Raw genomic sequence first — 25,919 nt, forward strand, 5'->3', positions numbered from 1 at the left:
GTGATAGATTCATATGTGCATGTGTTGTGTTTATGTGTGTGTGTGTGTGTGTGTGTATGCACATGTGTGTTTAAGCTGCTGAGTACTTAAAACCTGCTTTTGTATTGTGATGGTTATTTCTAGTAGGAAATAAGGCTGTCCAATTTATCTCTGGCACTGAGCAAGCCCTATTTGTCTCTGGCATGAAGCAGGCTTAGCTCATCTGGTGCTGTCTCTGGTTATCACACTACTCAGCAGGGGTAATTTGTTTTATTTCTGTCCCAAAAGGTAATTAATAATACAAGGACAAAATTGTTTGTGTAGTGTTTTTATATTTTTGATTACCCAAAGAAGTATATTTCAGGAGCCTTTCCAAATAGCTGCTTTGCACCTGGCTAGAAAACTGTACTCCTCGGCGACAAAGAGCTAACTTTTGGAAACCTTCCAGGGGTCCAATTCTTTACCTTCATGCACCTCTGAGCCCCATTCAATGTGGGTCAAGGAGGATTTTTAGAGGGTATTAATATCAGTGAAAAGTCTTTGGTGCATAGTAACACTGAGCCAGAATGATTTTCTGGCTTCTGGCTGTGATTTAAAGAAATCCTTTCAGTTCCTTCTATACATCTTACTTAATCGTCACAACAACCAATAAGGTTGCTATTATTATTCTCCATTTAAGAGGTGAGGAAATTGAGAATTATGATAATATAGTATTTAAAACATGCTTTTTGTTATTTTTGTGTGTGTGTATTTTTTTGGTAACAGTTTAATTAGATGTCATTCACATACCATACAATTCACCTATTTAGATTGTTCAGTTCAATGGTTTTTAGATATATTCAGTTGTGCAACCTTCACCACAATGTATTTTAGAACACTTATATCACCTCAAAAAGAACCTTATGCCCTTTAGCTATTACCTTTCAGCTCTCTTATGCCCTGAGCCCCAAGCAACAACTAACCTACTTTCTCTTTATATATATTTCTTATGCTGGGCACTTGTTTACTTATTTTCCTTTTTTTTTTTTTTTTTGAAACAGGGTCTTGCTATGTTGCCCAGGCTGGAATGCAGTGGCATGATCATAGCTCACTGCAATCTCGAACTCCTGGATTCAAGGGATACCCCTGCCTCAGCCTCTTGAGTAGCTGGGACTATAGGCATGCACCGCCATGCCCAGCTGATTTTTTAAATAGTTGAGGGTCTCACTATGTTGCCCAAGCTGGTCTTGATCTCCTGGTCCCAAATGATCCTCTTCCTCTGCCTCCCAAGCACTGGAATTACAGGCATGAGCCACTGTGCCCAGCCCTTATGCTGGGCATTTCATATGAATTCCATATAAGTGGAATCATGTAACATGTAGTCTTTTGTGACTGGCTTCTTTCACTTAGCATAATGTTTTTAAGGATCATTTGTGTTATGTATATCAGTATTTCATTTCTTTTTATGGCTGAATGTTGTATGCATACATCACCTTTTGTTTATCCATTCGTCAGCTGATGGACGTTTGGATTGTTTCTGTCTTTTGACTATTAGGAACAAGGATATGAATATATATGTTTTGTATAGATATATATTTTCACTTTTCTTACAAATATATCGAGGAACAGAACTGTTGGAGCACATGGTTACTACTCCATGTTTAATTTTTTGAGGAACCTCTCTACTGGTTTCCAAAGCGGCTGCACCATTATACATCCCACTATCAGTCTATGAGCATTTCAGTTTTTCCATACACTCCTTAAAACTCATCTGACTTTTTGTTTTCAGCCATCATACTGGATGTTAAGTGGTATCTTATTGTGATTTCGATTTACATTTGCCTAATGGCCAATGATGTTGAACATCTCATGTTCTTCTTAGGTCATTGGTATGTCTTCTTTGGAGAAATGTCTGTTTAAGTACTTTAAAATTGAGCTATTTTTCTTTTTATTAGTGAGTTGTAATAGTTACTTATGTGTACTAGATAGAAGACCCGTGTCAGATATATGATTTGCAAATATTTGTCTTGTCTTTTACTTTCTTGATAGGGGGATTTGAAGAACAATGGGTTTTCACTTTAATTTTAATAAAGTCTAGTTTTTTTTTTAATTTGTATCACTTGTGATTTTGCTTTTGCATCTAACATCCCATTGCCAAATCCAAGGTCACAAAAATTTACCCCTGTGTTTTCCTTCTTACTTTTGTTGTTCTAAGATATATTTTTCTTCATATGGGCATATTCTCTGGTTGTAGAATCTTGGAATTTGATCACATGGCTATTTAATCTAAAACAATAGAAAGAAAAAGACTGTTTATGCTGTGTATGATCACAAAAATTTCTGTCATTCAGTTTTAGTGTTGGGCTTTCTAAATACCTCATTCTGCTCATCAGAGATCATTTTTGTTCACTGTAGGTGCTGACAGATCTCTGGTTGGAACTTTGTTGTTATTCATTGGTCAGTTTGTGAATGAGTCAGATATTTCAGCTTCTGTGTTTTATCTGATCCTTAGACTTCTTTTCTGTTATTCCATTGTTCCCTCTAATTGGCCTTATAAAAGTGTTTCTGCAGAAATACCAGAGTATTTACTGCAAAAACTTTTCATACTTTAAAAATGCCAAAAGAAGCTTTTAGAAAAGGAAGAATACCTGTCAATGTGCTACTCTCTTATATTAACAACTTGTTTGACAGAATGTTTAAAAAGTGATTTAAGGCTGGTTAGGCAGCACTTATCTGTGGGCAAGAAAATTTTCAGTTACTTAATAGCCTGTCTGAGGCACTTGCAAGGAAAATTCTCCAAATTTCACAGACATTTTTGTCACCACAGTACCCTAGTGAATATAGCATGGCTGATACTTTTACAGCTATTCCTTCAGTATTGACAGTCATTCAGATTCTTCTACTTCGTGTGTGTGTGTGTGTGTGTGTTTACCCAAAATGCTTCCATTATGACGCTTACCTACCTTATGTATTGATAATGTTCTGAGAGCTGTTTGAAGGAAAGTGTGACATTTATACAAAGAGAAGTCAATTATTTGTTTAATATTCATAAAATTTCCATAAAAGTCTAAGCATTTGAAAATACTTGAGAGTACTGAAATATTTTTCTTTACATATAGGATTTTAACCCCATAAAAAATCTTGTCTCTCATACTTCTTGTGACTTCCTTCTTTTGTTTTCTCAAAGGGTGTATTGGTTTGTTTCAAATTGGCATCAACATCTTGATTCTTTTATTATCTATTTATTTATTTATTTATTTATTTTTGAGACGGAGTCTCGCTCTGTCCCCCAGGCTGGAGTGCAGTGGCACAATCTTGGCTCACTGCAGCCTCCACCTCCAGGGTTCAAGCAATTCTCCTGCCTCAGCCTCCCAAGTATCTGGGATTACAGGCATGCACCACCACACCCAGCTAATTTTTGTATTTTTAGTAGAGACAGGGTTTCACCATGTTGGCCACGCTGGTCTCGAACACCTGGCCTGAAGTGATCCACCCATCTCAGCCTCCCAAAGTGCTGGGATTACAGGCATGAACCACCATGCCTGGCCTACCATTTTGATAATTTTAAACAATAAATAAGAACATCTCCTGCTCATGAAGTAAGAGTATTTGTGTCTACATTTATTCATTAAAGTGGATAATTAAATTCCCTGCCTAGGGTCATTGTTACTTTCTACCTCTTTGCTGTTTTCTGGATGGTTTCACCTCCCCACAGACAGTATTCACTAAGCCCTTTCCTGACTTTCCTTAACTCTGATTATCACTTTTAAGCCCTTCAGTAACAAACATTCAGTTTTTACATATAAGAATCAGTACTTGGGTGTTTATATTCATATGCAATTTATATTTATATTCATATACAATACCTCCTATTTGTATCATATACAATACTTCCTACCATATAGAATGGGAAATTCCTTATGAAGCTATCCTATCTTCTCTCTCTCTCTCTCTACATTCTGTATCTCACATATTTTCCAGAATAACCCCTTGCATATAGAAGGCCAAAATAAATATGTACTGATTTTATTTCATGTTCTCCCAGTTACTCTGATGTAAATTTCTTAACCTTGCTGAGCCTCAGTCTTCTTACCTGTAAAGTGGATATACTATCTCACAATGTGTATAGGTCAGGGTTCTCCAGAGAAACAGAATGAATAGTATACATATGAGGAGATTTATTATGGGAATTGGCTCACACAATGATGGAGGATAAGAAGTCCCATGATATGCTGTCTGCAAGCTGGAAAACCAGGAAAGCTGATGGTGTAATTCAGTTAGAGTCAGAAGGCCTAAGAACTAGAGGGTGAAGGGCAGGGGCATAAGGGACTCTGTTATAATTCCTGGAGTTGAAGGCCCGAGAACCATAAACTCTGATGTCTAAGGATAGGAGAAGATGTTGATGTTTCAGTTAAAGAAAATAGAGTGAGAGAAAATTTGCCTGGATTTTTGTTATATCTGGCCCTCAACAGATTGGATGCAGTCTACCCACACAGGTGAGAGTGGATTATTATTCAGTCTACTAATTAAAATGCTAATCTCTTCTAGAAACACCCTCACAGACACACCCAGAAATAATGTTTTTACCAGCTATCTGGGCACCCTTTAGCCCACTCAAGTTGATGCATAAAATTAACCATCATACAGTGCTATAGTACATATGAATTGAAAAAAGTGTTTTGAACAGCTTTGAATTTGGGGCCAAATTTAGAAAGAGCTGGAGAATGTGGCTTCTGCCTGTTATTTCTTTGCTACGTTGTACCCATGGATTCTTCTCTTCCAAGTCCAGTATCATCTGTGGAGTAATTGCTCAGAAAATATTTTCTAATTGGCTTCTGGGTAGCTACTTCATTATCTGAATATAAAAATAATTCTCTGTGCATAATATGGAGTATATGTAAGCAACAGCAAATATGTGAGTAAGAGGGAGGGACTGTAAGTAATGCTAGTGATTGACTAACACGGTGGCCTTCCAACCTTTTGATCATGTACTCTTATAAGTAAAACATTTTGAGCAGGCATTCCCCCAATATTTTGTGATTGACTGAAACATAGATTTATGTTAGTCAACTTCAGACACTACCAGGTTACTCAAATATATTATTGTTATTACTACTAACAGTAATAACAATTATCAGTGTTCTTTAAGTTTCAGTCAAGAGATGTGAATGAGGATAGGCATCATGATAAATTACTCATTTTCACTGAGAAATTCAAGAAATTCTTGAGACTGAATTTCTCTCGGCTTATCCTACTTCGAAATCCAGCTTAAAATTCATGCCATTCAGTCAATCTACAAATATTTATTGAATGTCTCCTAGGCCACCTGACACTATTCTAGGCACTGAGAATATACCAAGGAACAAATCAATAAGGTCTCTGTCATTATGCAAATTAACCTGTTAGTAGAGAATCAGCAGAGTGGAGGCAATCACAATGCATTTTGCAATTTCTAAATATGTTTAAGTTCCCCCAAGATAAGAAGAATTTAAATGTTACTGATATTAATATGCATATTAACATGGACATTGTCCCTTTATCCATGAATTAGATAGTGACCTACCAGGTGCAATATTTGTAGTATCCTGAAGGCATAATGAGATAGTGGGAAGTAGACTAGTGAGTACATTTTTATATTGTGTGTATAACTTATAGTGAGGAAAAATCATTTGTGTATGACATTGCCTCACAGGGACTGATGCTAGCAATGGAAAGAACATGAAATTTGTTCCTCTTAGACCCTAGTACACAAAACTGTAAGAAAATCTCAGGCAACGTTTAGAACATTTTGATTAGACTGATTATAATGTAGTCCTTCAAATCCTTGAATGTCATTCCATTGCTAACAGAATAAAGTCCATACTCATTCACCTGGCATGCAAGATATTCACCCTCTGCCTCCTGCCTGCTTTGCTAGTCTTGTTAACTCCTTTTTCACATTTGTACATGTCTTGAATGTCATCTTCACCCTATTTATCTAACAGTTTCCAACTCGTCCTTCAAAACTCTGCTGAAAGATCTTCCCCTTTGCAGTCTTCCCAGATGTTTCCAGACAGGTACTCACAATGTGCTCTGACCTCAGGTGGTATCTTCATGTGGATACCTGTCAACCCTTAGGTCACTGTATTTTAATTATCTTTACCTCTCTGTTCCCCTCACTAGACTGTAAACTGGTAACTCAAACATGTCCTCATGAAAATGAAGGCAGTTTTACTTTGGGAGGAATTTTAGATATAGCTTAATTTTGGGGTGTTGAAAGGGCCCTCCCAGTCAGCTGTCACATAAGTGAACTTCACTGTGCATATTTCCAAGCCCTCTGTTTGCAAGTAGAAGCTTCTCATGACTTCAGTATAGCCCAGTGGCTGAGACCGGGTGTCAGTCAGCCTAGAGCAATTCCTGCTCTATTGCATACTAGCTCCATGATCTTATGTTACTTAACCTCTTTGTGCCTTCATTTCCTTCTCTGTAAAATGAAGATAACAAGCATACCTATTTTGTAGCATTGCTGTGAGGTGGGAGTGATGTGAAAGTGCATGCAAAGCCCTCAGAACATTCAATAAATGCTAGCTACTGTTGTTAAAATGCAAAATCTATGCAATCACACATAAGTATGCATAGCCTTCAGCCAAAGTATAAATGACATATCAGGCTTTTGTTTGTTTTGAGGAAGCCTGATGAGGGGGACAGAGGGAAGGAATGTTAACTCAGAAAGAAAAGTAATGAAAATTGAGAACAAGGCCTCAAAAACACTATTGCCTCAGTTTTCCCAAGAGAAATCGGTGAGTTTGGTAGATTTCCAGTTGTACTGGTGGGAAATTGAGCAGAAACACTGGCACTCTTGTAATTTTTGTTCTTGTTCTTTCTGGTGTTGTTTTCTCCAAGAGAAATTGTTAACTTTGCTATATATCCCACCGTATTCATGAGAAATGTAGTGGGAACCCCACTGGATTAAAGTCCCCCCCCTTTACTTGTGTCATTTTGCGTATTTAATAGAGCTAAGATGCTTGCTGCCTTCATTAGGAGCTTGCTGTATGCAATGGGAATTCCAAGCCTCCACCATCTCAGTGGCTCATCTCAGTAATTGGTTGGAAAAGTGATTTCCAACAGCTCATGCTCTCTGAAGCTATGACTGAGTGCTTCATCTCACCACAGGCCTCCTTGTCAGCCTGTGATATGTTATGGCTCTCTTTTGTCTGACCGTATGTATTCTTTCATTGTCTCTGACAGCAGGGTCTCTGAAATCCACAATTTTGGTTAGTGATGAGAACTGAGGTCAGTGTTTATTTGACAGTCATTTTGGTGCCATATAGTAAAATTGAGCGATGGCTGTTGAGTAAAGAACACAGTGAATATGCAGCAATTGGCAAGTATGGAAAACTATAATTGATTTAAGTTGAATTCACTCCTGAACCTCATTACCTCACAGTGCTTTCCAGTGTCTGCCAAGTGGTAATAAGAGATTCAAACTTTGTATCTCTCCTCTAGACTGTGAGACTCCTGAAGACAAGCCAGTCCTTGGTCATCTTGTACTTGCACATAAAGCAGATTCAGCACATATGAAGTTCTCATCAAATGTCCAGTGAAGGATTGTGTGTGAGACAGGATCTAAGCATGGTGTTGGATAATCATTAACGATGTGACCTTGAGAAATTTTCATGAAGTTTTGATTATGAAAATTTGTGAACATATGCACAAGGGAAGAGAACAGTGGAATGGGCCCTTGTATACACATCCTCCAGTTTCAACAGCCATCCACCCTTAGCCACTCTTGTTTCATTTATACTGATTTTACCCATCAGAATATTCTAAAGAAGACCTATAGGTAAGATTTGGGTATTTATGTGCAAATAATTCCATATATTAAATAAACACACAGCTTAATTTACATTGGCAGGCTTCAAGGGATATTTGCTAAAAGCAAGCTCTATATAGCATTTTTCATGTCTCAGATTGAAAAAGGTACCACCCCTGTCTGTTTGCACACAGTTTTGACTGCAAAGAACCAGTCGTTTTCAGGATTTCTCAAGATTCTCATTGCTTAATAGCTTGTGGAACTAAACTATGAGCAAGATATGATTTCATTGTCAAAGTGTGGAAGCTTGCTCATTTGTTCCTTCATTGCTTCATTCAGTAAACATGTGTAAGAACATGTCTCCCCATGGAGTTGCTGTGGGGATGACATGCCTGTCATCTAATGAGTGTTCAGTAAAAGTTATTGATTACCGTTTTATGATTATTCTGTACCAGAGACCGTGCTGGGTCCTAAGATTAAAAATCAAAAACAAACAAACAAAAAAATTTTTAAATCCAAACCTTTTCTTAGTCTTCTTCTAGAACTCTTTGTCTAGAAATATCATGATCATTTTAGAGAACCTAAAGAGAGCCTAAATGTGAAGAATGAATTAGGGGAAAAGAGGTAAGGAATGGGAGCATAGAAAAGGGAACTGGATGGACGAGATACGTATGGTTAGAGTGAGGCTCTGGTGGGATTCCTTTCCCTGCTTCTTAAGGATGGCATGTCCTCTCCCAAGCCCATACTACTCCATGCTGGGGCACAGGCAGCTAGAGATGAAGGAAGGGTGGGCAAAAGATGCCTGCTGGTCTCAGAATTAGTGACAAGCAGCAGCTACCACCACAGGACCTGCACCTCACACCCAACAGTCATCAGGATCCTTACTGCCCTAGTGGAGCACAGTTCAGCCTGTTAGCCCCAACTGGAAAGGTCACTTTTTCGTAGTGTGACTTTCACCACCATCCATTAGCACCTCACTTCTCTTTGCAGTTTTTACTATGACGTAGTATACATTTTGTGAAATATCATCTTTGGCCTAAAATTTGGGTATGTGATTCCGTTGAATACTTACTTACGTGTCTTTTACGTAGGTCTGGTAAGACTCGCATAGCCATTCACTTTTCTTCTTTCTCTGTATCTGTGTTTCTCTCTCTGCATCTCCTTTAGCACTTAGCTGTTCTTTTCTGGTTCTTAGTTTTCTTTATCTGTATCTCCCTTCGCCTTTGTGGCTCCTTCCCAATTTTGACTTCCTTCTGCATTTGATTTCTTTCTTTACTCACTATCCTGTTTTTTCTCAGCTTTCTTCTTGAGTGCCTATGCAAGGGCATTCAGGGATGTAGCGTTTTTGCACTTCTGAAAATATCAGAGAACTTTAACATTTCACTGTCCCATATTTGGGGATAGAAAGGGAGCTTGAAGCCTCACCCTTAAATTGAGGTATGGCTCTTACAGCCCTAACAGGTGCCTTACCATATACTCTTTTGTTCATTTGGATGCTGGCAGCTGAGTGCTCCATGTGCCTGGCACTAGAGATTCCTGTGAGTGTGAAAAAGACACGGCCTGTGCCCTTATGGGGCTCACCATCTAGTGTACCTTATGGTGAAATGCTGTGCCCCTAAAAGACATTGAATGACAACTCCAATTGAGTGATCTTACTGGGGCACCTATTATTTTCAAGATATGTACTATTTACTTAGGTTACAGTATCATTCTATCATCAAATTTCATGGGTAATCTTTATGTACAAAAGCTGATAGATTCTGAGATGAGATCCAGCCTGAAGCCAGTCAGGATGAAATGATAACCCTGAACATGTGATGATGAAAATCAAGTGAAATAAACACTATGGATAGTTTGATATTTTCTCACCCACACACTAAATGACAAGAGATGTTTTAAAGAATGCTGCTCTCTGTGAAACTAGAGTAGGTTTTTAATATCTGCCCATGTTTAAAAAAAGCTGTCAATATTGCAACCTTAATGATAGAGTGAAATGGAAGATAGCATGTAGCAATGCATTATTATAATCACTAACACATCAAGTGAGGTATACAAATGAACAATCTCACAGGAATGAAAGAATAAAAATGACTGTGTACATTGTGGTGCTTTTAACTAGTTAACTACTAATTGAAATATCTAACTGCTGAATGGGTAAGTTGTCCTTGTTCAGCCTGTTGGGTTACCATGACAACAGAATCCTTCATCTTCCATAATATACATTGAATTTTTAGTACTTATAGTTTAAGCATTTGATTTCCTCATGAGGTGACTGAAAACATGCAGTATCTTGCTAACCAAATTTTAAAAACTGAGCCCATGAGAAGATGGTGCCTAGAATTCAAGTGAAAAAGAAAAGGCAGATTATTAGAAATATACCCATGTGAAAATTGAGAAATGCCATGGCTTGATTTAGGCAACAATGATTAATAGTACAAAATTGAAGGAAGCCATTTTATCTTCTATCTCCTATTCTATTTTCTTTATTTTTTCTCCACTTTCCCTGCAACTTCAACTGTGTTAATTTAGCAAATTACTGTGTTTTAGGACTTATGCCGGTGCTGTCAGGACAGCAATGAAAAAGGATGCCCATTTCTCATAAGCCAACATACTAGTGGGGAAGCATCATTTAAATTACCATCTTGGGTAATAAATACTTAAACAGGTGTGCCGTGGGGTGACCCTGAAGGAGTGACTAACTCTGCCTCTCTTTCCTGACTCCCTGAGGATAGCTATGCTGGTTGGGAATTATGGAGGCCTCTTGAAGAGATCACCCCACATCCCAGCAGGAAGACTCTCGGTGGCCCTAGTAACATCCCTCGGCTTTCTGTTGTATTGGATGTGAACACAAACAACACAGTCATTACTGGTTGTACTGGGCTGAATAGTGGCTTCAAAAATATATGTCCAAGCTTCAACTCCTGGTGCCTGAGAATGTAACCTTATTTGGAATTAGGGTCTTTGCAGATATAATTAAGCTAATGATCTTAAGATGATACCATCTTTGATTTAAGATGGGTTGTAAATCTAATGATGAGTGTCCTTATAAGGGACAGAAAAAGAGAAGACATAGAGATACACAGAGAGGAGAAGGCCATGTGAAGATAGAGGCAGAGGTTAGAGCTATGCAGCCCCAAGCCACAGAATTCCAAGGGTAGCCAGCAGCTGCCAGAAGGTAGGAGAGAGTCATGGGACAGATTCTCCCTCAGAGCCTCCAGAGGGAACCAAACCTGCCAACACCTTGGTTTTGGGCTTCTGGCCTCCAGAACTGGAGAAAAAAATTTATATTGTTTTAAGCCACTTGGTTTGTGGTAATTTGTAATGGCAGCCCCAGGAAACTAATACATTGGTCAATTTAAAAACATGAATAAAGAAAATTGAAATCCCCTAGATGAAAGTTCTCCATTCAGCCACAACTTATAACTGGCGTGTTCCTCTGAAGGCAAATCTAATAAAAGAGCAAACACATATTTTGTCAAGGCTGACATGCATCGAAACATCACAAGGGCCTCAAGAGGGAAGAGAAATTTGATTTATGTCTTCGTGCTGGTTGAAAATAGTGTAGCCATGGATGAAGCTGGTTGTCACAGTCAGCCCCACACATCTGTTTAGAAGCGTTATGGTCTTTGGTGGACAAAGTTAAATACAAATGTCTGTGAAAATACTGTAGCAACAGCTTCAGGAAATAAAAATCCCACCTTAAACTCCCCAACCCCATACCAAACATACAAGAAACTGAAATATGTCCATGGTGCCTGCCAAAGATGACAGAAGTATCTTCTCCTGTGAATCCACCCCCTCCAAATCTTTCTGTGGCTCCAAATGCCTTAACCTGGCAGCAGACTCAAGTGGAGGGAGCCCTGTGTCCTGCGTGGCCTCTGCTGTGTGCCTCTGAACCTGGGGCTTAACCTTGCAGGACTTCCATTTCTTCATTGATAAAATGGAGAATAATATGAATCACTATGGGAAATGTGCTCACCAGTCCCCATAACAGGGGGAGGAAGCAGCTTTATTTCTCTTCAGTAGTTGCTTTGTTTTCTTCTGATACAACCTGTCAATTAGGAAACATCGTTTTGGCTCTTACCTTAATGGGTTTGAGGTCGAGCCAAATCATGGTGAGCTTCTAGTAAACATTCTGGACCTTTGACACTCATCTTCATGGACTATGTATTGATTGCTATTTTTAGTATTGATGGCTAATATTTGTGGAGCATTCCTGCACTGCAGGCACTGTGCCAAGTATTTAATATATATTTTTGGCTGCATACCTTATAGCAACCCTGTGATGCGGGTAGTGATGCTCTCATTATCTGCACTTTGCACATAAGCAAACTGAGGCTTCCAGTGTTTCCCTCATTAACTCAAGGTTCCAGCATTATTAAGGAATAGGAATTAAAAGCTGCCAACCTGCACTTAGATTCAGGTCTGATGGCTTCAGAGCTCAAGCTCCCAGCCACACAAAACATTATGCCTTATGGCTGACTTTTTAAAAATAACTGTCCTTGTTATTTCCCCTTTACCTTGATTTTTTTCCATTTATTAGTTAGTTGTCCTGTTGTTTCACTAATAGCTTTTAGGTATTTCATGAATTTGGGGGAACAATGCGTAAGACTAAGTACAGGTGATGTAAGGATTATTGAGCTAATGTAGGTAGACGCCAACCCATTATCTGGCTCACTAAAGATACACAATCAATACGGTTCTCTTGGCTTCCTATGCAATGCCCACCACCCCCTGTCCCCAGTTGTTTTCTTCTACTTCTCAGGCAATGACATGAGTTGATTGTAAGTGATTTCCTGGAAACCGCAACAATAATAATACATTGTATATGAGTGTTAGTTAAATGTATAAGATAAATCAAATTTGTATTAAAATTATTTCTGTATTAGGTCTTTTATAACTTCAACTTCATTATCTAAGTACAAAGTATATAAATCCTCTCTAAAAACATTGTAAAAGAATTGTTTTGTGTGTGTGGAGAAGTTCACCCTTTGACAATGTTAACATTTCCTTTAAGCCTCAGTTTCCTTATCTGTAATATGGGGCTGATAATAGTTACTTCATGGATTTGTCGTTATAATTTAGTGATAAGCGTATATACGAACTCCACACTTGACAATTCTAAATGGAGTGATAACGTGAATAAATATATACCTCTTTTCTTCTTCCCCTCCCTCTTCCCCGAGAGGGGGTCTTTTTGTTTGTTTGTTTTTTTACAAATTGTTTTTAATCTAAATAAGTTAATAGGCAGAAGGAGGAAGGCTTTTCTTCAGGACTGTTTTCTATTTTTTGAGACTAGGAATGGAAAGGTGGAGCTTGGAATGAAAGAAAGTTATTTAAAAGTATCAGAGATCTTGCCTTTTAAGTTGTATTCAAATGTGCCATACTTAGTTTGAGGTTTACATACTAATTACTTTGATCTAATAATTAGCTGTCATATAATGAATTATAAATTGGGAGTTTAAAAATGTGTGCTGTGCTGATCTGAAGTATAATCTCTGCCACTGTAGGCAATTGCTGAGGCCTGGGACTGGATTCTGAAACAGATGCACATTTTAAGAATAGCGTCTTAAGGGAGGACTTCAGGTCCATAAAGCCTAAACCCGAAGTAGGAGCAGTCTTTGTGTAGGTGCCAGCTTTGTCACTGAGCTGCATTCATTTTCTCTGGTGATTAGGGGCCTCCCCAAAGTTAATTTCTAGAGAATATTTAGTTACTTGGTTGGGTTTTAATTACTTGTTGGTTTCAACCTTAACATGACCTTGACTGTGTCATTAAATAGCATCTTGCAGTGAGGTCTTTGGGACATTTTTACAGACAGTTGGATTATATCACAAGTAAATTGATAAACCTTCAGTCCAAGAGGAGAGTTAATGTTTCTGTGTTACGGATCGTGTTCATTCCCAAGCAGGATGTGTATGCTGTTCTTACCTTAGTATGTACAGTCCTTGGAACACTTTCCTACCATTTGGATAATCAATTCAAATTCTAGCCTCTGTGATAAAATGCTAACAATTACCGATTTGGGCAAAGCCCACTGTTTACATACTCTGTGGAATACCTCCTCTGAAAGCCAGCAGTAACTTAAAGGCAAAGGTTCCAATCAGTAGAGCTTTGTCACACAGAGAAGGGAGAAAGATAGAAAGGAGGATTCCACCTTGCTGCACATGGTAGAAAAAGAGATTTCTTTACAAAAGGAAAAAAACAGAAAAACTTTCTTCTTTAGCTTAGATTTGCTTTTTATAACTACAAAGAAGAGATTAAAGCAGTATACTTGTACACTGAAGCTATTTTTTAAAATATCAATATATAATCACATAAGAGAGCTAGATGCCAAGAATGTTACAGCATACAGGCCAAGGAGTAAGACGTTATATTTAAGGTTCACTATGCTGTACACAGTTTATTTTTCTGTATATATTTGAATCATAGACTATTATACCACAAAATAGACATTCAAATCATTCATTCATTCTTTTAGTATATATTGAAAATGTATTATGTGTGAGGCATTACCTTGTTTTTATTTTTTATTTTTATTTGTTTATTTATTTGTTTATTTATTTTTGAGATGGAGTCTTGCTCTGTTGCCCAGGCTGGAGTGCAGTGACATGATCTTGGCTCTGCAACCTCCGCCTCCTGGGTTCAAGCGATTCTCCCACCTCAGCCTCCTGAGTAGCTGGGATTACAGGTGGTCGCCAACATGCCCCATTAATTTTTGCATTTTTAGTAGAGATGGGGTTTCACCATTTTGGCCAGGCTGATCTCAAACTCCTGACCTCAGGTAATCCACCCGCCTCACCTCCCAAAGTGCTGAGATCACAGGTGTGAGCCACCACACCCAGCCTATTTTTTCTTTTTAAGTATTATTTTTAATTGACAAATAATAATTGTATATATTTATGGGGTACAATATGATGTTTTAATCCATGTATACATTGTGGAATGATCAAATCAGGGTAATTAGCATACACATCACCTGAAATGTTTATCATTTATTTGTGGGAAAACATTCAAAATAATCTCGTCTAGCTATTTTCAAATATACAATATATTATTTACAGCAGTCACCTTACTGTGCAGTAAGACTTTTAATTTCCTCAAGAAAGGAAAGCTACTTTAGAAAAAATTAATATTGTGTCAGTGAGATTCCTGCAGGCCAGCAGCCTAGGGATCAGCAAAGAAATTTATGCAGCAGCAGTGTGTTGGGAGATACTTGGCCTATTCCAAAGGAAAAAAAAAAATCTATTTGTGATATGCAATTTTTTTCTTTTTGTGATATGTAATTCTTGATTGTTTTATTTCTTTCTATTATGCCTTGTGGGAAAAAAGGGAGAGAGAGATTGAGATAGAGAAAATAAAGATAGAGAGAGACAGATGGAGAGAGAGAAGAGGAGAAAAAGCCGAACTAGAAAATACATGCACTGAAAAGTGAATCACTTACAACTGATATATATTAGAAATAAGTCAACAAATATTTATAGTGTTCCGATAGTATGCACAGTATGACGGGACTCATAGCTAGTATGTAAACGCTACGTGTTGTGTGTAGAAAATATATGCAGGCTAATAAATTATTAAAGAAATACTGAAATAGTTCCAGAAAGTAACAATTTGAGTTTTAAATGTTAAAAATCTTTTAAAATTGTATTTTCACCAACACTGATTAATAATATTCACAGGATTACTTGGTTTTCTATATTAACAGATTGTGAGTGTGCTAAATCATTTTAAATAATTATACAATGCATTAAAAATTCACGGGCTTGAGGGTGGTTTGCTTATTTTTAGTGACAGCTTCTATACCCAGTTTGGAAACACTAGTGTACTCCCTACTTGACTCTGTGGGTCATGTATTGTTATCCTGATCATTTTACCAAACAAAAACATAGCATAAGTAATCTACTGGAAGTCACACATCTAAGAAGTGGTAACCTGTGTCTTCAGACTGTGTACCACGTGGGCATTCCACTGTGCCTTGTTGCCCACAACACAGATCTGCCAAAAAGATTTCCCTTTTGATAATGGACTGAAAATTTTAAAGAATTATTAAACAGTGCTATCTTCCAGCTGCATTAGGCAGCGAAGAGCATGGAAAAAGCATCCCATTGCTAGTTGCTGAATCACCTGAATCATACAATCTTCCTAGGCCTCACTCTCCCTGTTTATAAAATAAGGGGTAATAAAACCTTCCATCTCTCAGAGATGAGTGTTTTAGGGACACATTAGATCACTTATGAGAGAAGCTTTGTGGTCTTTGGAAGAAAAGTACATGGCAAAATAACATTTTCCCCCATGATCGTCTAATATATCATAAAAAAAATGCTGGAAAGGTAATTAAGTATGTGGCTTTGACAGAGGAGTTGAAAGGAATGAAAAACTGATGAAAATAAAAACAGTTTTTATCTTGGTGACTGGAATGGTATTACTTATAAGGACATTTCTAAGTTTCACTAAGACAGTTCATTTATGAAAAACAAGATGGGTATCTATAGTTCCATTAATTGTGTTGTAAGCTAAAATCCAGATTAATCTAAAAGTAAAATTTGTAGCATAAAAGATCAGTGGTCGGTTCTTATTAAACTGCTACGTCAGGATCCTACAACAAATGAAATATTTGGAAAAGTCCAGGAATGGACCGGTGAAAATGATTCAAGAATTAGGAAGTAGAACCTATTAAGGAAAGGTTGAAGGGACAAAATAAAGTAGAAGATAAAGTTGAAGGATGAGAGAAATATGGGAGGCAGATGGCAACTAGAGGATAGAATGAAAAGAAATTGGTTTAAATTATGACCAGAGGATTATAGGTAGTGCCCAAGGGAGACCGTGATGCTTCTGAGAGTTGTAAGCTACTGGAATGTACTATTGATTAAATTTATGAAATCTCTTTTTTTCTGGAGATATATTCAATAATAGGCCACCTTTCCATCTCAGCAAATTGCTGGAGGCTGTGGATAAAAGGGTACATTCTATCATATATTGTAGTTATGCCCTAAGATAATTAAATTTGGGGACAGAGTACTTCAATATGTGAAGTCTGTCACTAGAAGGGCTCCTTTATTTCAGGACCCCAATCAAATGCTACTGGGCATATTAATAGTCTCATGTTCCACTTTAAAGAAAAAAAAATACCATTACTATTTTTCATAGCTCCAGAATTCTGGCTACCTTAGCATTGACATCAGAGAAATCTCCCTATAATCAGCACCTGTTATGACAAAATATTAGAAGTTGTAGGATTAGCCACACTGTAGCACCTTATGAAACACCTATGCACCCCAAATGGTAAAGATAATTGAATGCCTCCTTTAAAAATTATCAAAAGCTTATAAAATGCAGTAATTATATAATCTCTGAACATTTAAAAATGATTAATATGCTTTAAACACATCAATAGTTAGGGTAAACTAATAATTTGTCATAGGCTAGAATATTACATAAACACAGTTATTCAGGGTACATTATATGCTCCATGACTGCTTGAATTGTTTAAGGCATGTAAAGCATCCCAGCTTATAATCTTGCTTTTGTTATTTTTGTTAAATTAGCATGGAAAATATTTGGAAATATAAGTTTTTGTTGGTGTTAAGGAAAAGAATAGGTGAGGATGAATAATGCTTCATATCTCTTACTGAAGTTCTTACTCTTCATTTTAACCCCAGTTTTGCTTTTCTAGTCAACTCCAGAGCATCCTTACTTAGATGCCTCAATATATCCTGGACCCAATGTGATACCCAATGTCCCACTTTGTCTAGTGATGCTACCATGATTTTTTGACATTACCTGCGTTTGAAATGTTCTTCCCCTAACACTAGCTGTGCCTGTCAAAAGTCATACCCATATTTAAGCTCCAACTCAGAAAATCTTTCTCCAATCCCATCCTCACCCACAATTTGGTAAGATAGTTTCCCACCTGAGCCACACCCATGTCAGCTTGCTAGTCCCCTCTTGTTGTCACTTATCAGAATCTGGCTGATGTTTTGGTTCTCTGTCCTATCTTTAATCCTTCTCCTTTTGATCAGAAGCACTTTGAAGATGTTGATGTCTTATTCTCGTCTTCTCTGCAAAGCCTAGTTGTCTTGCTTATGTTGGGTACTTACTAAATATCTATTAAGTTGGTGTCACCTCCTGCCTCAATTTTATCCATGTCATTGGAGTCCTGTTTCATGTCTTCAAACTGAATGTTTCTGGCCATCCCCAGTTTTGCCATTGTGGTCTGGCCTTCTCTTGGGGATATGTGGCTGAATTCCTGCCCCAGCCACCTCATCTGAGCCTACATGGCCTCCTTGGCAGTTTCGCCTTTTCCTGCCAAGCTTTGGAAGCCCTCTTTAAACACCAGAGTTACAATTTAGCAGCCCAGGAAATTTTTCCAACCATTGGTTTCATTCCATTCCCCCAAGTTTGATTTGAGGTTCCTAGATTCTTATTTGTTTCCACATAGTTGGGTTTAGCCTCTCTGGCTAATTCCATCATTCATTGCCTGAGCTGGACAGCTGTTGGCTTCGTTTTCCACTTCCCTTCTGCCCAGGAACTGGTTCTTGGCAGTACTTCCCTTGCTTTTGTTACACTCCAAATACAAGTCTGGCCCTCCCCATCCAGCATACTCCAGATCCTACTAGGGTTACAGAGCTTTGCTATCCTCCTTAAAGGGAGAGGAATTATGGCCCCTGTGTAAGTAACAAGTCACCTTCTTACACCAGTATCCGGAGCCTTCCATAACTTGCTCTCACCCTGTCTAGACAGCTTCTCTGCCATGTCCTGTCCAACGGCTCCCTCCTTGCAGTGAGGCTGTTCTTACTCTTGAGGATGACAGACTCAGACTGATCCCCCACTGGGATTTTACTTACACTGAGGTGGTCCTTCGTTCAGAATATCCACCTCCTTACTCTCATTTTTTTTGTAACAGTTCCTTTAGGTCCTACTTCAAGATGTACTCTTTCTGTGATGCTTTCGTGTGACAGTTCAGATCATCTGATTTTTACCCCTTCTTATGCACACATAGCACTTATGAGTTTGGCCTTGACTCATTGTTATCCTCTGATTGTTCTAGGAATGGGTGTATCATCTTACCAGTTAGCTTATAAAGGTCTCCCAAGGGGGGGGGATTATGCCATAAACTTCTTATTTGCCATTGCACCTTGCTCAGAAAATACATACATACACATATGTGTGTGTGTATGTATACATACACATACATATATTGATATATGCCAGGCATGATATAAAATGCTGTACATAAATTATTTAACCTACATAATTAGTGTTGCTGTTACAGGAAAGGAATCCAAATCCAGACTCACAGAGAGGGTTCTTAGATCTTGCACAAGGAAGAATTTAGGGTGAGTCCATAGAGTAAAGTGAAAGCAAGTTTATTAAGAAAGCAAAGGAATAAGACAGTGGCTGCTTCATAGACAGAGCAGCCCTAAGGCCTCTTGGTTACCCATTTTTATGGTTATTTCCTGATGATATGCTAAACAAGGGGTGGATTATTCATGCCTCCCTTTTTTAGACCATATAGGGTAACTTCCTGACGTTGTCATGGCATCTGTTAACTGTCATGGCACTGGTGGGAGTGTAACAGTGAGGACAACTAGAGGACACTCTTGTCACCATCTTGGTCTTGGTGGGCTTTGGCTGGCTTCTTTACTGCAACCTGTTTTATCAGCAAGGTCTTTATGACCTGTATCTTGTGCTAACCTCCTATCTCCTCCTGGGACTTAGAATGCTTTAACTGTCGGGAATGCAGCCCAGTAGGTTTCAGCCTCATTTTACCCAGCTCCTATTCAAGATGGAGTTGCTCTGGTTCACACGCCTCTGACACTGCTAGATAAAATATAGGATGCAAATAATACATCCTGTAATATCCTAAAATATTATCCTAAAAATTAATTTCTGTGTATCTGATATTCAAATTTAACTGAACCTCATATATTTTAATTTGATAATTCAAGCAATCCTTCATATAGCATTTCTGAGAGGTAGGTGTTTCTTACATACAGAGTTTTATAGATAAGGAAACTGAGGCTCAGAGGCATTGGAGAATTTTTCCAAAGTTGGACTTCAGATGAAATCTGCTGGTCTGCAGAGGCGTATGCTCTCTAAGCATTATTCCTGGCTTGGTGAATGTGAAGTATGATGCTGCATACTGTGACATGGCATTCTTTGGGACAGCCTAGATTCTGTCTGTTTAAAGGAGTGAATTACATGGCCTCTGGGTCATCTTCAGATCTGCTGCTCCTAAGATAAAAGTCCTATCCAATAGTTGGAAAATGCAATACTCTGAATATTATCTTAATGTAGGGATGGACCTCTTTTGAGCACAAAAGCAAAATCTGGGCCAAAAGCCTAGTCACTGTAAGTACTACTGGAAGCAGTGAAGATAAAATACACTGTACACGTTAAGGTACCTTTTAAATAATCTTTTAACAGTTTTGTGTTTTGCTTAACATACTCCCCTGTAAATATTGGTTTCCTTTATTAGACTATTATAGTAAAATTAAATTAGCACTTTGCAGAATTTTTTTTCAAAAAACAAACTACTCATTTCTTACAATTACATTAAATTTAATTCAGGCTCCCTTGTCTAAAAGAAAATATCTTTGCATTTAGTGGATATAATTAGCATTACACAGACCTTTCCCATTAAGGGAGGGGACTTGGAATATTGTCTTTGAATAGAGAAATTCATTTACCTATTAATGAAGAAGAACAGGACAAAAGTCTAGGGAGCTTTACAAGATAACTTTCTCCTTCTTTTGTCTTTCCCTCCTTTCTGTTGGGTTAAGGCAAGGATTTGGTGGAAAGCTTTGCACCATGTTGATCTGTGGAAACCAGATCTAATGGGAGAAAATGGATCTGTAACCTCTTAAAGTGAGATACCTATATATTATCTCAGATATAAGCAACCTAAGATAACATTCCTTACATAATCTGTCTCCAGGAATCTTAACAAAACTGCAAAGTATAAATGATGTGGTTTTTTGGCCTCCTTGCCCCCCATTCTGAGCCTTGCCCCCTACTCTGCTGTTCTCTTTGCCAATAGTTCTCTTGATGAATTTTCATCACTAAAGTTTCCCCCTTTACCCAGCCCTGCCTCTGAAGCTCCAAAAGGAGCTCTTATACCCTTCAACCGCAGGACACACCCCCATTGTCACTATAGTTGATGTTGGTGAAGCTGATGTTCTGTTTATTTAAAATTTGACTTCCTCACAGACAACAGATGCATTGTTCTTTCATTTTAATTGGAAAAGATTTTAGGGATGAGGGTAGCTGACTCTACTCGCCTGCAGAATATGGTTTCACATAGTGTATTAAAACCAGAGAGGGAGCAGATGAAGTATTTGGATTGGGGCATCTAGGTTAGACATCTTAAATTTCTTCTGGTACTAAATGAAAAGTGCAAGTTCTGTGGCAATGCAAAGATTGTCCTTAGATAGAACAGCGCTTGAATTCTTTCTGGGTGACCTCAGGCAAGTTTCATAAACTCAACTCTTCTTTTCCTTGTCTAAAAGATTATGTTGAATACTGCTACCTTTCTGTGTTTTTGAGAAGATTAAGGGAAGTAACATATCTTGGATCTTTTTGAATCTCCATAAATGACAGCTATTACTGTTGTACCTGTTATATGTGTTTGAGATCAGGTGCGCCATTCATCCCATCAGCTGTTCGTATATAGCTTCATCAACTCCCCAGGGCACAGCAACTTTGCTTTGGCAATAACATTGGTGACTGTAATGGTGCTTCTTGAATTCTGCAAAGATCCATTCTTTATATTTTTAATCATTCTTTAAAAAACGATTTATCTGTAATTCATAGAATTAATTGAAGTGGTTTTCATTGTACAGAAAGCTTTTGAGTTGGCATTTTAGCTAATTCTGCTCCTGAAAGGTTAAAGAAAAATATTTGACAGTTTTTTTTTCCCCCTTTTCATCTTATTGTCCAAATGCCCCTTAACTCATTCATACAACCAAAGGAGAGAGCATATGTTGAGTTAGTGTTTTACTTTGTGGCCGTATTAGTACCATCTATTTTTGAAACAGATATGTCTAGGAATATAAAATGGAGGTTGAAACACAGGTCTTCAACAGGCTACTGACAAGATGATGGAGATGGTAGAAAAGGAGTGGGGAATGCATATATTTTTGTCCTTTGATAGTCTCTGATCTTCACTGAGGTTTGTGTGGTAACTATTTATAAATTAGAATATTTCTTCAGGGGCCACTTCATTTTCTAAACATGCTGAAGAACTTCTTCAAAGATTGAAAAAAAGAAAGAAAAATTTAAAAAGAATGATTGGTAGAAAATTAAGTCATTATCTCAGCTGGAGGGCAGTATTTTGCCTTGAGCTGTGTTTTGAATAGGCTGTGGAATTTACTTAAATTATTTGAGCTAGAGATTTGTAATTTAAAATGACATCCCTTTGTATTTATGTAGAAGCATTCATTTTAGAAATGCTAACTGCTAAAAAAAAAAAAACTAACATCCTGTGGGAAGAGAAAAGATAGAAATGATTAAAGCAGTCAAAGACAATGAAGTTATTGAAAAATTAATTAATATTTGCAAATTCTTGATAACCAAGATGTCCCAGATTCTGTTGTATGATGTGGACGTTATATAGACATGAAGGGTTGGGGGACAAGAAGGAGTTAGGGCTGGATATGATAATAAGTTTCATCTTCAATGTTTCAAATATTGGTGACTATAAATTTAATTTTGCCCTTTCTGTAGTTTGTATTATCAACATTCTTGCCAGGACATCTTAAGGTAAAAAGATGAAATGTACAAAGCCACACAACAGATTTCCCACTAGTATGTTCGCTTGGATTGGTAGATATGAAAATCTTCCTAAAAAGCCAAAAACTTTGTCTAGGCTCACTAGTGTCTTAAAATGGTTGTCTCATCAGAGACATCTCTTGTAGTACTAGCTTAAAAGGAGAAATTATAAACTTCCATAGATAAGTTATGAAAGTAAACATTCAATTATTCCTACAAAGCACCGGTGCAGCTCCAAATGCTTTACATGTATGAACATGTTAATCCCTATAGCAGTCTCCTAAGATGGATACATGATTGTTGTTTTAAGATGGAGAAACAGGAGCAAGAGAGGTTAAGTCAATTGGCTGTTTTTATAGCTAATAACAATTTCAGGATTCAAACTCAAGAAGTCTGATTCCAGGTTCCATGCTCTTAGCCATTATTCTCTGCTATTTCTTTTCTTCTTTTCCCAGTTATTTTCCTCTTTCTCCTCCTCCTCCTTTGTTTTCTTTCCTGTTTTTTTTCCCCCATTAAAAACATGGTACTTATTCCTACCAAAAAAATCTAACAATCTGTCCTCCCTACCTCCCTCCTTCCCTCCCTTCCTTCCATCCAGTCAAAAATAAGCAGTCTCATGTGAAGGGAGAAGGTGGCTGGGTAGAGTTAGGTCTGAGCTGGAAGAAGGAAGCTACAGAGAGGAGCAAGGACTGGTCATGTCAGGAGATGACTGATGATATACTGAATAGTGGAAATGTCTTTCCCCATGAGAGAAGGTTGTTTCAGATAGAAAAGGTAAAGGCTTGATTGACTTTTGTGATACTGGGTTAGAATTAGAGGTATTGATATATTCTCAAAGTATATATTCAGCCATAGAAATAAATATATAATAGATACAATGGTGTGTGTATGTCTGTGTGTATTTTTATAAAAGACATTTTATAGCTCTGCCCAGTGAGAAGTCCTGGGAGGAGTGGCACCTCAGTAGCAATGAGTATACCTATAGCACAGCCTGCAGTCTTAAAAAATACTGAGTCCATGAAAGTCAAAGAGGACTGAAGACTGTTTTCCTGATTGAAGAAAACTAAAGCTTTGTGACCACTCAGTGCCACAGATGATCTCAGGTTGGGTTCTTTTACTATAAAGGACCACTAGTCAAATTTTAAAAGGTGTCTCTGAGTGAAGGATATATGAGAGTTCTTTGGTACACCTCTTGCCATTTTTCTGTGAGTTTGAAAATATGTTCAAATAAAAACTAGAAGAAACAAATAATAATCATGGCCAGGGTAATAGAGTTGTTACCCTCTAATTCTTTTTGTCAATAAATTTAAATTTTTGGAATTCAGCCAAATACCCAGAACCAAGGATTACTAAACTCTACTAATCATGATTAAAATGTGTCTCTGTTAATTGCAAATAATGAGTCTGAATAATGGTAATATTTTTCTACTCTTTTTGGGGGGAACATACTTTCATGCATTGAAATATCATGCTTTTAAGAAATGGGCTGTATTTCAGCAACCTATTTCTCTGAACTGCTTTTGTTAAATAATGTTTCTGAATGATACTAACTGGAGAGGTTTTTAGAACATAGAGTCCAGGTAATTAAGGGAAAGGTGCTTTTCTTGCCTTGTTGTAATTTCAAATGTGAGAAGCATGGCAGAAATGAGATGTGCAAAGCCATATAACAGATTTCTTATCAGTGTATGTTTACATAGATAGTAGCTATAGGAATCTTCTTATAGCTGAATTTTCTTCTCCTCATCGACTTTCTTTTAGAGAAGGCCAAATACCATTACATTTCTTAAGAATTTTTAATTTTATGTTAAATTGTGTGTACTTTTACAGTCCTCCTAAATTCAGATGAATTCAGTAAATTCTATTTAGTATTCTTACACAGAAACCTCGATCTATAGAAAGAGGGGTATTTAATCATATTAACCTGGTTTTTGGTGAAATTTCATTACAGTAGATCCCACGCACTACTTATTCTGTTGCCTAAAATATCCACTGTTGGACTGTTTTACAGTTTTTGCCATTATTTAAAAGGTGCTATGATCAATATTCTTGTAAACGAATCTGCTTTTATTTTCCCTTTAGAATAAATTTCTAGAAGTAGACTTGCAGGTCAAAGGAATGCACATATTTTAGGCTTTTGATAAATGTCACCAAATTATTTATAGTTGCACAGACTAAAATGCCCCCATCCATTTTAACTTTTTATTTTTAACATGAAAAAGGCTATAATGTAGCATATTTAGCATAACAAAATAAAGCCTTGAGTTTGAGTATTTCATTGTGTTTTTAGAATGATGAGTTTATTGAATTCAGGCTGTACCATGGAGTCTTGAGAACATAGAATTTCTCATCCTCAGGGAGGTTTCAGAGTATATGGAATTGTAAGCTCTGGCCCCTGAATCATGTGCTAAAGGGCTAATATGGAACGTGTTCCTCCTTCCTTTAAGAAACGTTTGGTCCTTCCTGCCAATTATTTGCGTTTTTGAGGGACAGGACAAAAATTGGAGGCAAAATTTCACTTTTTCCCCATGTTAAGCCTTTTCCTGCCCTATCTAAAGCCAAATCTCAACAAAGGACAAATTTGTTCATTGTTCCTTAATAGTGGAATAAAAACAAGGTTGGCCAGCAGTGTTAATAACCCTCCATTTTACTCAAAGTCTGCTGTAAATCCCTCACCACTTCTCTGAGTCCTCTAAAGACTTTCAGGTCTTTAGGTAGTCTGCCTCCCACCTTGCTTCATCCTCAAGAGGTTGACTGTATAGGTCTAAGGATCTCCAAGTTCTGACCTTTACCAATAAGTTTATGCTGTAGACTTAGAGAGCATGCATACTTTCAACAGTGTTGTCTCTTTTCTACCATTTACCTTGGATTTTTTTTTTAGAACAACAGTGTTCCTAATGCTAGCTTCTATTGCTGCTCCTTTTTGATGTCATTTTGGCATGACAATTTTTTGTTTGCTTTTTGCAATAAGATGCTGTTCCAGGGCAGAGATGAATTTTTTTTTTCAGTAACTCATGAGTGTGGTACATCCACTAAATCCAGTTACACATGTAACAGAATGTACTATTATTATTGGCAGTGATCTCATTGATTAATTACAGCCTGACCCTCTTGGCAACTTCCTACTAATTTTATTTCTTGAGTGATTAGTTCCAACATTGCTTATGCAGTTGAAGTAAAGGAAGCTTACAATAATAGTCCTACTTTGGAACACTCTCTGCCCTACTGACATTAATTAACAAAACACTCCACAGAGGAAAATGGGTATTTATTCTGTCTGAGATGAAAAGAGTAAGAGACTTAGTGCAGACCATTCATCAGATGGGATGAGAACAAAATCAACCATTCTTCTGTTAGACATCAGCCAGATGGGTTTGGGTGGAGAGAAGGTAGCCAAAGATC

General features: G+C 37.5%; 1 protein-coding gene across 8 annotated transcripts in view; it reads left to right on the forward strand.

The window, feature by feature from the left end:
* The window catches only part of FAT3 (FAT atypical cadherin 3), a 675,042-nt gene that overhangs the window by 335,021 nt on the left and 314,102 nt on the right, over positions 1–25,919 (forward strand). The window lies entirely within an intron of this gene.

The sequence above is a fragment of the Pongo pygmaeus genome, chromosome 9, assembly GCF_028885625.2.
Source record: "Pongo pygmaeus isolate AG05252 chromosome 9, NHGRI_mPonPyg2-v2.0_pri, whole genome shotgun sequence".
Classification (NCBI taxonomy): domain Eukaryota; kingdom Metazoa; phylum Chordata; class Mammalia; order Primates; family Hominidae; genus Pongo; species Pongo pygmaeus.